Here is a 16,389-nt window from a genome sequence, read left to right as displayed (position 1 = left end):
ATGCCACAACACTGAGGGAGTCGCAGGAATGTCTAACAAGTACTGGCTGTGCAGGACCAGTGTTGGCAATTGTCTAGACTCTGCATAAGTGTGGCCCATGGGTTAGGGTAGTCAGGTGGGGCAGTTGTACCACAAAAAACATCAGCCAGGCCTCTCTACGTGTAGTGTATGCATAACAGCAAAGGTCCCTAAAAGGCATGCGTTGCGATGTGCACTGGTGTACCAAGACCACATTGGAAAACTACAGACAGTATCAATTAAGACACATGTGCTGCACAACCAACACCTCACCCCACCTCAAGCCCATCATCCTCATCTGTACCTTGCCGGTGCCAGTGTACACCTGTATGTTTTCCATTCATTAGCAGGGACTAGGCTAGCACACATGGTGTTCAGTGTTTGGGACACTGCAAAATGACACACATGTGTAGGCCATAGTTGTCAAGCATCTGCAAAAAGGCTGAAGGTGGGAAGGGGGTGTCATCATGACACAACAGTGCACTGAAGCAGAGATCCAAAGGATGCTATGAATGGCTGTATCTGCACACAGTCAAGGTCAGGAACTGTGGCAGACATAACCCTAACTCCACAGTAATAATGATGGCACTCTGTGACCTCCAAGGGATGTGCACAAGTTGACTTTGCAATTATGCAGAGTTTGGGGACATTTCTAGGGCAGACTGACCAAATGCTGGCAAATGCAGATGGCTCATGCTAGTATACCCCTGCCAGGAATAGTGACTGCTGTAGTACATATAACACTAGGTGCAACAAACCATCATGATAATGGCATGCACTCATATGCACCCACAAACTGTATGCATCTCAATCAGCATGTGCACAACTAACACATTTGGTTGACACTGCATTTGATTGCACAGGTCATATGCCACATATCAGGTTCATGTAATGTTATTTTTATGCAGTATTGTGGTCCCATGGAATATCAAGGAAGAGGGCGCCATATCAATAAGGGTGTGTACACTCCCCATAGCCATGGTTAGGTTTGAATGTTGGCAGGGTAATTGTATGTTATTGGGCATACATGCACCGCTGATGATGAAATCTGTAAATCAGACATCAGGCATTCACAAATGACATCTGTCCACATATCATCCCAGGTATGTGAGGGACAAACACATAGGGGCTGTGAGCAGCAGAGCAAACATAACCGACACACATATACACATTCAGCAATGGTGTGTACACCTGTGAGTTATAGTGCACAGTACATGCCAGGGTACTGAACAGGTGCACAGCAATAATGTGTACATGGGTGCAGTGTGTTCCAGGGGAAGGGGCACCACATACTAACACAACCCATGCATCACATAGATGTATAATGTTGCTAGCAGGGATTGACTATAGCTGCACTGCATGCTGTTGAGTGCCATATGTCATGCATGTTGACAGATGGGTAATGGGAGGTCTGTGTGTAATATCTTTGTGCAATCACACCTGTAGGTGTGTGTGTGTGTGTGTGTGTCTGGGGGTTTATTTGTCTGTAACTACAACCTAGTGGAGTGGAGAGTGGTTGATGTATGTAGGATGCGTGTGTTCCTGTGTGTGTGTGTGTGTGTGTGTGTGTGTGTGTGTGTGTGTGTGTGTGTGTGTGTGTGTGTGTCCATGTATGCACATGTGTGAGTGTGGGTTGTTCCTACCTCTCAACTTCTCTTTGAAGTTGTGCAGTACATGGACATGGACAGAAACATGACACACCAGGAATACTTTTCCGACATGTAATCTCAGGACAGCTGATAGTATAATAATATCTCTAGCATGAAACATACATTGGGAGGGAAAACTAGACACCAGGGATACTGTTTTAATTGCAATCAGCAGAAAGGTGAAGGAATACCCACGTATGCAGCACTACAGATGCATTGGGGAATTATTAGACAACGCCAGAGAGTGTTTCCAAATATTACTGTAGTCCACATAAAAAGTTAATAGAGCAACAGATCTTGCATCTACTGAACAATAGTTACGTATGACACTCCAGTGTGTGACATTACTGAGTGACTGCAGTAGCCCATAACATATGGGGACATGCTCAAGATGTCTGGACAAACCCAGGGTGAACACTGGATGACATCAGGGAGTCTTTGAAAAAACGACTCTAATCAAGTCAAAGAAGTAATGGAATAATAGGTCATGTTTTGTGATCACTTTTCTAGGCAATTAGAAGAATGATACATTAATGATTGGTATTATTGACTGCATTTATTCAAGACTGATGCAGGATGGGGAACTTAAAAAAAGAAACTAGGGATAGTCTGTAAACTCAGGGAAAGGTAAGTAGTATGGTGGAATGTCAGGGTGTGTGTGTGTGTGTGTGTGTGTGTGTGTGTGTGTGTGTGTGTGTGTGTGTGTGTGTGTGTGTGTGTGTGTTTGTGTGTGTGTACTGTTAAGCAGTGACATACAGGTCTTAAAGTGAATTTCTTGTTTTCCTCTCACAGGTGGTGAGGTGAGTCAGGGTCCCTCCTGCAGGCAATCTGATGTTGGTGTCCATACAGACACTGAAAATGATGATAGGTGTGTTGAGGCACAGGTGGGGTTGTCAGGGGCTGAAGCTGCACCATTGTTTGACATCCCGCTGTTATCCACCCCTTCCCAGCACACAGTCATAATGCCTATACATACCCCATCACCAGTGGCCATAGCAGAGGGGCAATTGGTGGCATAGGACAGGACAGTGTGGTATCTACGGCATGTGTGTCTGGACACAGCAGCCATAGCCAGATGTCTGACGGGGTACCACATAGGCAGATGCAGAGGGGTGCTCGTTGGAGGGCTGCTGGTCATCGTGCCCCTAGCAGAAGTGCCACATCTGGCATATTTCAGGCTGCCTTGGAGATGCAGGCACGTATGAAATGGTACACCAGACAGGTTCTGAGGCTGCAGAAGGCTACTCATTCAGCTGTTACTGACAACATCCATGATCTTGCAGGTGCCCTCCATTATTTTTCAGAGGTCATGGATAGACGGTTGGGTGAGATGGCGGGAATCCTCAACCATGGAATATCTGTGCTCGAACATGTGGTGGAAGTGGTGCGACAGCCATGTGGGCATAGACCAGCAACACCAACAGCTGGAGGTCGAAGTGGTCATGCAAGAACACCGAGCCGCTCCCGTAGTGGCAGTACCAGCCCCAGCACTGCATGGGGAGGTGCTGTCCACACCACACCACACCAGAGCAGGCCATGTGCACGTGGCCCTGGCCAGTCCCATGAGGGTCCCAGATCCAGCGGACATATGTCATCATCAAGGGAGAGTAGCATATCATGGCTTGTACCTGGTGGTGCCCATGGAGGCCCTGTCAGGCACAGTTCTCGTGTCCATGGCCGGAGATGGTGAACTGCACACCCTGCCAGGTATGGTCTGCAGCTGTCCAACAAACATCTGTATAGGGCAGCCATATGGTAGAACTGTGTGCATGCATACTCACACACAATACACAGCTAGGGCAACCCCAAACCTACACACACCGCATCACCACAGCCATATCAATAATTACACTCCCTCACTCACACACATGGTGTAAAAATGTATGGCTCAGCATAGGTCTCTGGCAAACCAACAACACACCCTGTGCATATGATGATACCTGTGCCACATCCCTGTTATCCATAACATCGATGCAGGGACAGGTCAGTATGGTTCTGATGCATACGGTGACTGGACTACGGTGTACCAATGTAATGCTGTGTAGCATGTTGTCAGCAGTAACGTTTAATGCTTACATGTCAGGAAGTGTAGCTGTCCAGCCATGATGCATTATAGCTGTTATTAATACTGAGTTATTGTGGTCTCCATAATGTATTCCGTTTGTGTTGTAGGTGTCCATGTGTCAGCAGGAAGATGGTCTGCTGCTGTATCCTACAAGGGGTATGGCACTCTGGTGACACCTTGGCTGTGCCATACCCTGAGTACAGATGAACACATGTCACAGGCCTGTATAACAGTTACTGCATGTGCCACATGGCTCATAGGTCTGCGGGTGATGTATACAGGTGAGTGCATGGTAGCTGCTGTCAGCAGCCCTCCTACCGTGGACAATGGTAAGTGTACTGGGTGGTACACACCACATGTTTGTGTATAACACACACAGAGGCTTTGGTGTTGATGCAATACACAGAGAATACTGTACACATATACTTTTGTATGTACTTTTGATGTATGTACTTTTGCAAGTACCCATTTTAGCCAATGTAATTCCACCAAGACAGAATAGGCATAACTTCACATTGGGAAATAATCAGTCTGCTAGTTTAATGTCATTGATGATGGTGCTGACAGGGTATATGTCCCCTTCCCCAATGTAGTGCAATCCTCAACCCAGTAAACATAGGTGTGCTGGTGTGGGTGACACAGCCCTACCCTTTGGAGAGTGAAAAGTGCTGTAGAACTGCAGATAGTGGGATAGACAACTACTTAACCTGTTAACATGAACTCTACAGTATTACGGCCAGCTAAGCAGTGGGATACACTCAATAGTAACTGCAATGATGGTGACTGTGTCCATAAGAGCCAGACCCAGCTATATATACCAACCCCTGCATTGTTGCACACCTATACAGTGGGTAAGGGGGCATTTACACATCTACCACTAGTTGTGATGGAATGTATTTCCACAGGATGATACCTTTGAAATGTTAGCGTATGCCAGGCATTTCCTGGACAGATGACCTCCTGGGACATGTATAGTCTGCAAACAGAAGTAGATTCCTTCACATACACACATTTTACTTGGCAGCACTGGGACTAGAACCCCCTACCTAGGTATGTAGTGCTACTGATGTGTGTGGTTTTAATTGCACACACTAAGGTGTAGGATGAGGTGAGTTCCAGGTTACATGTTATGTGAAGAACATCCCCAGGTCTGCACAGTATGGTAATGGGGGGATGTACTGGTTGTTTAAAGACAATACATAATGTGGCATACTGTCATATACACATTGACAAACACTTAACAGGCAGACACACATCTGAGAGACCTGGGCTTATCAGTGCTAACTAACTTGTCAGTGTGTCCATTGTTTTACAGATAAGTTGCACACAGCACATGCATAACTGGGCTGGATAGTGTTATCAGTTACCTGTATGATTGATGGTGACAGTAGTCCCCATACAGTGGAACATGGGACATGTACTGGGAGTACCATGGTGTAAAGACAGTATACCCAGCACCCACAACCCACAGTGGATATTGTACACACTGAAACCCATGATAAAACTCTGACATATCCGTCATCACACATTGATCAGGACTGCAATACAACCCCTTGCTATCCCAAGAGTGTGCTACTACAGCGATATGCATCTAATGCACATGCCACAGGCATAGTAGGGTGATGCATTGTCATGGCTCTCCTACAGTCAGCAACATCACTACCCTAATACTGTGTGGCAAGGTGTATTGTATTAGGGGAATGTGGCCTCAGAATTCTGTACCCTACAAATATACACACATACTCAGTGCATATCCCATGCCTATCAACGCATTTGTACAACAGTGTTGTGCTGGTACTGCAAGCCCCAGGTAGCCCTTAGGGAGAAGAGTGTAACAAGGTACATGTAATGTCCAGTACAGAAGTAGCTACATCTAACTATGTCAATGGGGGGTGCAGTGGGTGTGAAGGGCCTCGGGGTACTCTCAACTACAGGTCTACAAACAGACACCAATATTCTCAGTAATGCACATATACACATTTGTCAGCACTTGGGTCCATCAGTGCAGGTGTTCATAGGTGTGTACCAGGCTATTGTCCATGGGGAGGGGGAAGTGTAGGGGATATGTGTACAGGGGTATCATGCCACCTGCCATGTGCCAGCAGACCATCTATCAACAGATACCACAGGGGTGATCCTCAGGATGAGAGTTACATGCATCAGCCAATCATCTGGTTGCCTCTTGCACAGGGCAAGTGAGGTGCTCTAGTTGACATGTATGCAACATGTATTACATAACATGATCAGTGTCTGTCTTGGAGACCCGTACCCAAGCATGTTCTGTTGACTGTGGTAGTGTAGTTGAGGTATCCATGGCATGTGGTGCATACAGGGTGTGGATTCCTAGCTGTAGCATTCATAACAAAGCTGGGCAGACATGTCAGTGTCTGTCAAGCATAGACTGCCTGTAAGTAGCCAAGATGGATACCTGACATCTGCACATCTGTACAGAGGACAGACAGACATCAGCTAGCCAATTGGCTATGCATTAGAATGAATGTGTTGACAGATAGACGTCTGACACCAATAGGTATGCCATTACTACATGACAGCAGCCCTGACTGACATGTGCTATACACACAGTAGTCTACAGTTAATTTCCACATGTCAGATCAATATCCATTAGGAAATATTTAAAGAGACACAGCTCACACACCAGGAACACGACAGTGAGGACTCAGAGTCCATCTTTGCATGCAGGGGTGTTTGGTTACAGTACTACAATCTGCAATCTACACTTACTTAGGAAAGTGCTGTCAACAGTAGTAATGTAATGATACACTACATACCAGTGTGACTGCATATAAATTAGGATACTACCCATGTATGTAAGACATTCAAATAGAAAGGAGTGTTGTACAAGCCATATATACGCAGATGTCCCAGGCAGTAGTCTCACAATAGACGCATGTTACGTACATGGCATTAACTACACTTGTTAAAGATGTCATTACCCTGCTATTTTATCAGACTGGAATGTGAGCACTGGTTACCAGGGCTAAGCCATTCTTAGCAGGTTTCAGCATTGCTGCGATATCAATTCTAAGCAAATTTGCAAACTGGTAAGCGAAGCCTACAAAGTGCAAGCACCTGTACATTTAGCCATATGTTAGCAGCGCTTACCGTTGTGCAAACCTACGCAAACCTGCTTAAAGCTGCTCAAAACTGCCTTAACCACTGTGTATCCAACAGCCCTTGTTCTGCCCAGCAACAAAATAAACAGCCCTTGCAGGTCTTGAACCCAGGACCCTGTACACTACAATTACAGCAGTTAACCACTAAACCATCACAGCTCTGAAAAGAGTTGTTGTTTTCCTAATAAGTCTGTCAGTACACATACTGAATAGTATTGAACAACTGCTATGACATCTACAGTGGCATAGTACTTGTTAGTGATAGTACTGTTGAATCACATATGGTGTTATATCTAATATACACATATCAGATAAATATGGTGTGATACATCTGGGGAGGTATAAACAACAATAATTTTTACACATAGCAAGGATATGGATATATATATATATATATATATATATATATATATATATATATATATATATATATACATACGTAGATATATAGATATATGTGTACATGCACATACACATATATATTCATATATATATATATATATATATATATATATATATATGTATATATATATATATATATATATATATATATATATGTATGTATTTATATACATCAGTATCCTGCGTTATATATATGGTCATATATAAATCTATCTGTATGTATATATATATATATATATGTATACATGTATTTGTCTGTATACATGTAGATATCTATAAATATATGTGCATATATAATATATATATATATATGTGTGTGTGTGTGTGTGTGTGTGTGTGTGTGTGTGTGTGTATATATATATATATATATATATATATCCAGATTTGTATGTATATCTGTATAGGTGTGTATGTATGTATATATATATATATATATATATATATATATATATATATATATATATATATATATATATATACATGTGTGTGTGTGTGTGTGTGTGTGTGTGTATATGCATATATATATATATATAATATATATATATATATATATATATATATATATATATATATATATATATGTGTACATGTTGATATCTATAAGTATATGTGCATATATAGTGTATATATATATATATTTACATATATGTTTAACATATGTCCAGAACATAGAGTGGAGTCATACCTCAGCACCAGTAATCGCAATGTCTTAGTGCAAGAGGATGTCATATAAGTATTGCAGGTATAAATGTAGATTGCTGCTACTGTAACATTGGTTGTCTTAACAGAAATGTTGTGTGTAGGAGGTCGCATCTGATACTGACATCTATGCCATCAGTTACTGACATACATCCTAAGATCATCATAGTACTGTACCACAGATATCACAGTAATGGTCCTGTGGAATACAGCAGAGATATGACCAATAAATGTGGACAGTCTAACACACTCTGGTCAGTACAGAGGTATACACAGAACCACTTAGTGCAAGACGTGTGGACAAAGCCTGACAATGTGGATGTTAACAGCCATGTAAATGGGTATATCACGTAAATACTGGAATACATATGCTCACACAGTTTATGCATTCACACACTCCTATCTGTCCTGACACATAATAACCAGTGGAGCAGAGGTCACAAGCCCACATACTACCGACTAGTTAGTGATATAAATCTGTACACCATCCCACTGCTTTTTCAGGAATACACAACAGTTATGGTGGCTTGACAGCAGTACATCTAACAATTATCTGGACATAACATCACACTGGGTAAGTACACTGAGCTGCTAGGCATGTCACAAAGCACTGTGCAAACTACAGGCAGACTGCCACAACACTGGCCTACATTTCTTTATAGCTTTACGCAGTTATAGCATGCACCATGGAGCTTCAAGGGCTACTCCTTCACCAAAGGTGTATTTCAAGGTGAATTACATCAGCAGGCTTGCCAAAGTAGGGCAATGGAAAGTGCAGTGACTGTGAATGGCCTCAAAAGCATTGATCCCTACACAGCCAAACAAAAACACCCACAGAGTTTCACAGTTGTCATGTCTGGGATTAGAACTCCTCCCTGACTAGTACATCACACTACAGCATTGCACAGTTATAGCACACACCACAGAGCTTACAGGGCTACTTGTTCCCCAAAGATGTATTTCAATGTGAATGACATCAGCAGGCTTGCCAAAGTAGGGAAATGGAAAGTGATTTGACTGTGAATCACCTCAAAAGCATTGATGCCTCCACAGACAAACAAACTTATTTTATTTATTTATTTATTTACATTTGTTTACCTGGAAATTTCGACTGGACACAGGTCCTTTTTCAGCAGATGCCCAGGGAGAAAAGCTCCACATCATGTACATGATAAATAGAGATACAAAGCTGCAGAAATAGTAAACAACATTGCAGGTTGTCATCTTTAATACAATAACAAGATATTGATTATCAACAGTATATACAGTAAATGTTGCAAGTTAAGATAGTTTCTTGTTTATAATATTAGTAACAAAGTTGTCAGACAAGATTTTAAAGTATGTAAAGGCAACTAGCTAATTCTGACTGTGGTTAGTAGTGGCGGTAGTATAGTTGGGTTAAGAGTTTAGGTGGGGGGTAAGGGTGGGGGTGTTAGTCTGGATTAGAGCAAGGACAAAGCAAGTGCAAATTTAAGTGGAATTTGAGCGCAATCTTGAAAAGGCTGCTGGAAGGTAGAGTAGTTATAGAGGGTGGAAGATTGTTCCAAAGTTTAGATATGGTACATGAAAATATGGCTTCTCCTGCTGAGTTTTTGGGTTTGATAACAGTGAGTTGATTTTTGCTGCTTGATCTTAGGGGCCTAGTGGAGTGATAGGGTTGAAGAAGGATTTGAAGGGAAGGGATGTTATGGGGGTGGTTAATAAGTTTATGAGCAAGGGTGAGTTGATTAAAGTGAAGGCGTTGTGGAAGCTCTAGCCAGTTTAGTTCTTTAAGGGAGATACAATGATGGTTGCAGTAGGAGGTTCCAGTGGCAAATTTAGCAATTCTGCTGTAACAAGCATCCAGCTTGTGTAGGTATGTCTGTCTAAGGTTGGTAAGTATGGGGGATGTATAGAGTGGTGTGGAGATTAGCTGGGAATTGGCTATGGAGATTCTAACCACCTTGGTTAGGAATTGGTGGCTTTGATATAATACACCAAGTAATTTTGTGTGTTCTGATGGAGAGATTATGGTATTGTCTTTGGTGAGAATGTTGAAGTGGGGGTGTTTTGGGTGGCTTTGTAAGGTTGGAACAGGAGAAGTTTTGTCTTACTTGGGTTGAGTAGGAGCTAAGCATTGGATAGCAAGCTTTCTACAGAAGAGAATGATTCCTGTGTGATTTGCTGTAGTTCTGGTAGAGTGGGGGCAGAGCAGATGAGAGTAGAGTAATCTGTGCACTGTATAAGAGATGCTTGTGTGGTGGCAGTATGTAGGTTGTTAGTGAAACGTGAGAATAGCAGAAGGCCAAGGATAGACCATTGGGGAACTTCGAGAGTAACTGGAAGGCGAGGTGATAGGTTATCATCCCAGATTATTGATTGCTGGCATCCATGTAGATAGCTGTGGAACCATTTGCAGGCTGATTGTGAGAAGGAGAGGTTGGGGAGAGTAGAGAGTAGTAGCTCATGAGATACCATGTCAAAGGCCTTTGAAAGATCTAGAAGTACAGCAAGTAGAGAAGAGTCCATTGTTTTTGTGATGAAGTATAGTGTTGGTGAAAGAGAGCAGAGTGGAGTAGTGCTGTGATGTGGCCTGAAACCATGTTGGGTATTGGAGAGGAAATTATTAGCTAGGAGGTAGTTGGAGACCTGGGTGTTGATATATTTTTCAAGTATCTTGGAGAGAGGGGAGAATATAGCAATGGGGTGGTAATTGGAGAGGTCAGTGGAGGGGGTGCCTTTGTGGTGGGGAATGATGTGGGATATTTTCCATATCGAGAGAACATAGCCTTCTGTTATGGAATGGTTGATTAGAATTGAAATTGGGTAGCCTAGTGTATCAGCTGCAATTTTCAAGTATTCAGAGGGGAGGTTGCCAGCTGTGAGTTTGGTGGGTCTAAGTTTTGACAATAGTCTTTTTATGTTGGAGGTAGGTACTGAGGTGAAGAAGAAAAGAGGAGTGGGGGGTTAGGGTTAGGAGTTGGGGGGCTGTCGTAGGGATGTGTTTGTTTAGAGATGTTATAGTTTCAGTGAAGTGTTTGTTGAAGGATTCAGCAATACTGTTGGATGATAGGGGAATGGACGGCTGGGGGATATCAACTTTCCCTGGGTGGAGGATAGTGTTAATAGTGGACCAGAATTGCTTAGGGTTGTGGTTGGTAGAGTTTAGGGTGGATTTATAGTAGAGAGATTTGTCTAATTTTATTTGCTTGTTGGCTTTATTGTGCAGTTCAAGGAATGATTGCCTATCTGAGTTATTTTTTGTTAGTCGCCAGTGCTCCCAGGCCTTATCTCTGGATTTTATTAGGGTTTTGGTGGTCTTTTGTAACCATGGGGTATGTCTGGATCTGACTTTTGCATTTCTTACAGGAGCATAGGTGTTTAGGATGGAGAGGAAGGTACTGTTGAAGAAGTGGACAGCCTCATCTAGGTTGAGTTATTTTAGTGGTGACCAGTTAATTTTTTGCAGGGAGGAGATGAAGGAGTTGGGGTTTAAGTTGGACTTGTTCCGTATTTGCCTTGGGATAATGGGCTTGTAAGTGTTTGCTTGGTACCAAATTAGGAAAGTGAGGGAGTGGTCAGTAAGACTGTCAGGTAAGCAGCCTGCTAGGTAAGCGTGAGGGGCTTTGTTGACTAGGATCCAGTCAAGTAAGGTATGATTGTTAGGGTTTTTGTTGATTCGGGTAGGGGATTAGATGAGTTGAGTGAACCCATGGAGATTAAGGTGAATGGTTGGGAGATTATTATTACAGGATAGCCAGCTGATGTTAAAGTCGCCGAGAATGATGGTTTCCTGGGGTAGGTAGAGATAGAGTAGCCCAGCTAAAGAGATTTTCTAGGGGCATAATATTTTGCCCTGGTGGGAAATAGCATCCTATGATATTGATTGTTTTGTTTGGGTTTAGTTTGAGATTGGCATAAAGGATTTCTTCATTGTTGTGGTGAGGGGCAGATGTGTTCAGGAGTTGAATATTGAGGTGGTGTTTAAATATCAATGCTACACCACCTCCTTTTTTGGACAATCTGTCTATGCGAAGGATGTTGTATTCAGGTGGAAGGATTTCTTCACTTTTGATGTGAGGTTTGAGCCAGGTTTCAGTTAGGAAAAGAATATCTGGGGAATATATGCTTATGCTGGCATGTAGTTCTTGGATTTTATTGCATATGCTTCTGATGTTTAGGGACATTATAAGTAGGTCTGTTGTTTCTTTGTTGGCTAGGAGTTGAGTTGTTGGGGGGGGGGTTGCTTGGACTAGGGTTTGTGGTTGGGTTGGATTTGGGAGGACCAGGGTTTGGATGGATGTCTCTCGCGAGGGCTAGTTTATAGAGGGTGTTTAGGATATGTTTTATATACATAGTAAATTGCTTGTGGTATCTTAGGGATATTTTATTTTTGAGTGTGTTAGGTGTTTGGTAATTGAATGTGTGCATTGGGAGGATGTTTTTGGTGGCAGGGGTTGTGTAGTTATAGTGTAAATGTTTGACGGAGGGTGTTGAGAGAGTACAGTGGCAGTTGTAGGGGCATTTGACTGTGGAGCCTTGGTAGGATGTAATGTGAGCTAGAACTACACAGGTTAGGATTGTTATTATATTAGGTAGTAGCATGATTGTGTTGGATGTGGGGAGAGGGGGTGACTAGTGGTGTAGCCTAATTGGTGGTAATGAGGGGTGGGGTTAAGACTAAGAATAAATGTAGAAGTACTGGGGTCAGGTGGGAATAGGGAGCAGGGAGGAGAGCAAAGTGAGTGGGCTAGAACCCCCCAGGCTAAAGATTGCAGGGTACGTGTCTAAATAGCCAAATTGTTAGGAGCTATTAGAATCTAGTAGGGAAAAACAATCTATAGACCTGATTTTAGCTGTGTCCTTTCTGGGTAGTTACCTAGTTTGAAGCAGACAAAAAGTGGCAGTTTAAGTACCTTTTTGCCTCTATTTTACAAGTGAGCAATTCCAGTGTATCTACTGGATTACCTTTTTTTCACCTAGAGCTTTATCTTGGTTTACTGATAACTGAAAAGAAAAAGTTTAACTGGGGAATGTTTTTACAGCTGATGGGGGGTGGAGAGCAGCTGCTGTCCTGAGCTGTGGGTAGAGCAAGTTATTTCAGCTTTAGACCAGATACTTTCTACAGTAGCAAGCTAAGAGGGAAACATAGCTAGACACCTACAGTGACGTATTTTCTTTTTAAAGCCCTTGAGTCCTTGTGGCTGGTTTCTTCACTGCAGATGTGGTCAATGACCAAGGATTCAGCAAGTGGGGTATTGACAGAGAACCCATTTGCAGGGATAGTGGTCACTAAATGAAAAGATGGAGACAAAAAGAATTATTACGTTAAGGTCTCTGAAAGGGGAATGAGAAAGAAGTGCTGTAAAAAGTAACTGAAATAATAAATTATCACCCAGGCAGGAAGGGTATTGGGTTTAAGAGTAGCAGCAGGTTATACTATTTATACAGGTATGAAGTGTTTAGTAAAAAAGGCTCAGGCAACTGTTATGCATTCACATATGAAGCCCTTGACATAAAAAACACCTTACTTAGTGTTATGTACCGGATAATTTAGGTAGCCCATGAATTTAAAGAGACAGTTCTATCACAGCTATAGCAGTAGTAAACTATCATAGCAATTGTATATAACAGTACTTAAATATCGCAACACAGACATTTACATATCTACATTGCTATAATATTTCTCATGGTACAGCAGTTAAAACAACTAAGGATCGCTCTGACTTGGCAGCAAAACAGGACTTTTAGACGTAATATGGTGTTCTGTATTTAATTTATGCTTTCCTTCAAACTGAATCACAGAACACTCAGTCAGACTGCTTAGCATCTATTTTAACTAAAAATATGGACTAAACAAAAGTGATGAGGAATAGCAACCCAGTTTGATACTATAGCATCTATAAGTACTAGCAGCATGAAGCACACTAAGCACCACGTCAGGCTGGAAAATGATACTTTGTAACACTTTGTATACAACTTGTATAAATAAGAGACCAGTTCTGCAACAGTAGTAATGCAGACAGAAACAAAGCAATAGAACAATTGAGTTTGTAGAGACCTTAGCTGCAATATAAAAAGTAAAGCTCAAACACTTACAATGAGATACACCATGAGCTGAAGGGAATGGGCAGCTGCTGTGAGTAAGCCAAGATGGCTCCAGGGGTTTAAAAAAACTTTGCTGGAACAATATTGGATGAGGGGGAGTGGGAGTGGTCACAGGTAATGTGAAGTAGATAGTTCTTGTAGAAAATCACACTCAGGAGAAATTGAGCAGCAAATGCTGCAAAAAGCAATCTATAGACCTGATTTCAGCTGTGTCCCTTCTGGGTAGATACCTAGTTCGAAGCAGACAAAAAGTGGCAGTTTAAGTACCTTTTTGCCTCTATTTTACAAGTAAGCAAGTCCAGTGTATCTACTGGGTTACCTTTTTTTTGCCTTTTACTGATAATTAAAAAGAAAAAGTTTAACTGGGGAATGTATTTACAGCTGATGGGGGTGGGGAGAAGCTGCTGTCCCTAGCCGTGGGTAGAGACAGTTATTTTTGCTTTAGACCAGGTATTTTCTACAGTAGCAGGCTAAGAGGGAAATATGGCTAGACACCTACAGTAACTTATTTTCTTTTTAATGCCCTTGAGTCCTTGTGGCTGGTTTCTTCACTGCAGATGCGGTCAATGGCCAAGGATTCAGCAAGTGGGGGACTGAGAAAGAACCCATTTGCAGGGACAGTGGTCAAGTAACTTATTTTCTTTTTAAAGCCCTTGAGTCCTTGTGGCTGGTTTCTTTACTGCAGATGCAGTCAATGGCCAAGGATTCAGCAAGTGGGGGACTGAGAGAGAACCCGTTCATGGGGACAGTGGTCAATAACGTATTTTCTTTTTAAAGCCCTTGAGTCCTTGTGACTGGTTTCTTCACTACAGATGTGGTCAATGGCCAAGGATTCAGCAAGTGGGGGACTGAGAGACAACCCATTCATAGGGACAGTGGTCAAATGAGATACACCATGAGCTGAAGGGAATGGGCAGCTGCTGTGAGTAAGCCAAGATGGCGCCCTACACAAACACACATACATACAGAGTTTCACACTTGCCATGTCTGGGATTAGAACTCCTACCTAACTAGTACATCATACTGCAGCATTACGCAGTTATACCACTCAGCACAGAGCTTAGAGGGCTACTCCTTCCCTAAAGGTGTATTTCAAAATGAATGACATCAGCAGGCTTCCAAAGTAGGGCAATGAAAAGTGATTTCATTGTGAATGGCCTCAAAAGCATTGATCCCCACACAGACAAACACACACACACACACACACACACACACACACACACACACACACACACACACACACACACACACACAGCATTTCCCAGTTGCCATGTCTGGGATTAGAACTCCTATCTGATTAGTACATCACACTACACCATGACGCAGTTATGGCATGCACCACATAGCTACCAGGGCATCTCCTTCCCCAAAGGAGTATTTCAAGCTGAATGACATCACCAGGCTTGCCAAAGTAGGGCAATGAAAAGTGATTTGACTGTGAATGGCCTCAAAAGCATTGATACCTACACAGCCAAACAAAAACACAGAGTTTCACAGCTGCCATGTCTGGGGTTAGAGCTCCTGCCTGAATGGTATATCACACTACAGCATTACGCAGTTATAACACATGCCACAGAGCTTACAGGGCTACTTTCCCCCCAAAGTTGTATTTCAAAGTGAATGACATCAACAGGCTTGCCAAAGTAGTGTAATGGAAAGTGTAGTGACTGTGAATGGCCTCAAAACCATTGATCCCTGCACAGACAAACAAAGACAAACAAGCACACATACACAGAGTTTCATAGCTGCCATGTCTGGGATTAGAACTCCTACCTGACTAGTACACCACATTACAGCATTACACAGTTATAGCATGCACCATGGAGCTTACTGGGCTACTTATTCCCCAAAGGTGTATTTCAAGGTGAATGACATCAGCAAGCTTGCCAAAGTAGGGCAATGGAAAGTGTAGTTCATAGGTCATAGGTTCATAGGTTGGTACTAGGCTATTGGCCCTAGGGCCTATACAAGCCTAGCCATAACAATTCCCCAGCTATTTCTACCCACAATATTTACTTCCCTGGACCCCTGTCTAGCAGTGAGACTGACATGATCCCCAGGGTGAATTTCCTATCTCCCATCCAATTGTCAAGGTTCCTTTTGAAGAGGGCCAAAGAGGTACTCCGCTTGACACATGTGGGCAGTCTATTCCAGAGTCTGGGGAATCTCTGGGTCAGAAACCCATCCCTCCAGCATGTTTTGTTCATTGTGATGACAAGGTTTAGATCCCTGGGAGCATATGGCTCTGAGGGATTGGGATTTCTTTAAGTGCAGCATGTCCAACAGCTCTGGGTTTGACATGGCTTTGCATGTTAAGCAGTGATCACATCTGAGT

This window comes from Protopterus annectens, chromosome 1.part0 (genome assembly GCF_019279795.1).
Source record: "Protopterus annectens isolate FY-2018-M chromosome 1.part0, PAN1.0, whole genome shotgun sequence".
Taxonomy (NCBI): domain Eukaryota; kingdom Metazoa; phylum Chordata; order Ceratodontiformes; family Protopteridae; genus Protopterus; species Protopterus annectens.
Note: the sequence above shows the minus strand (reverse complement) of the source record.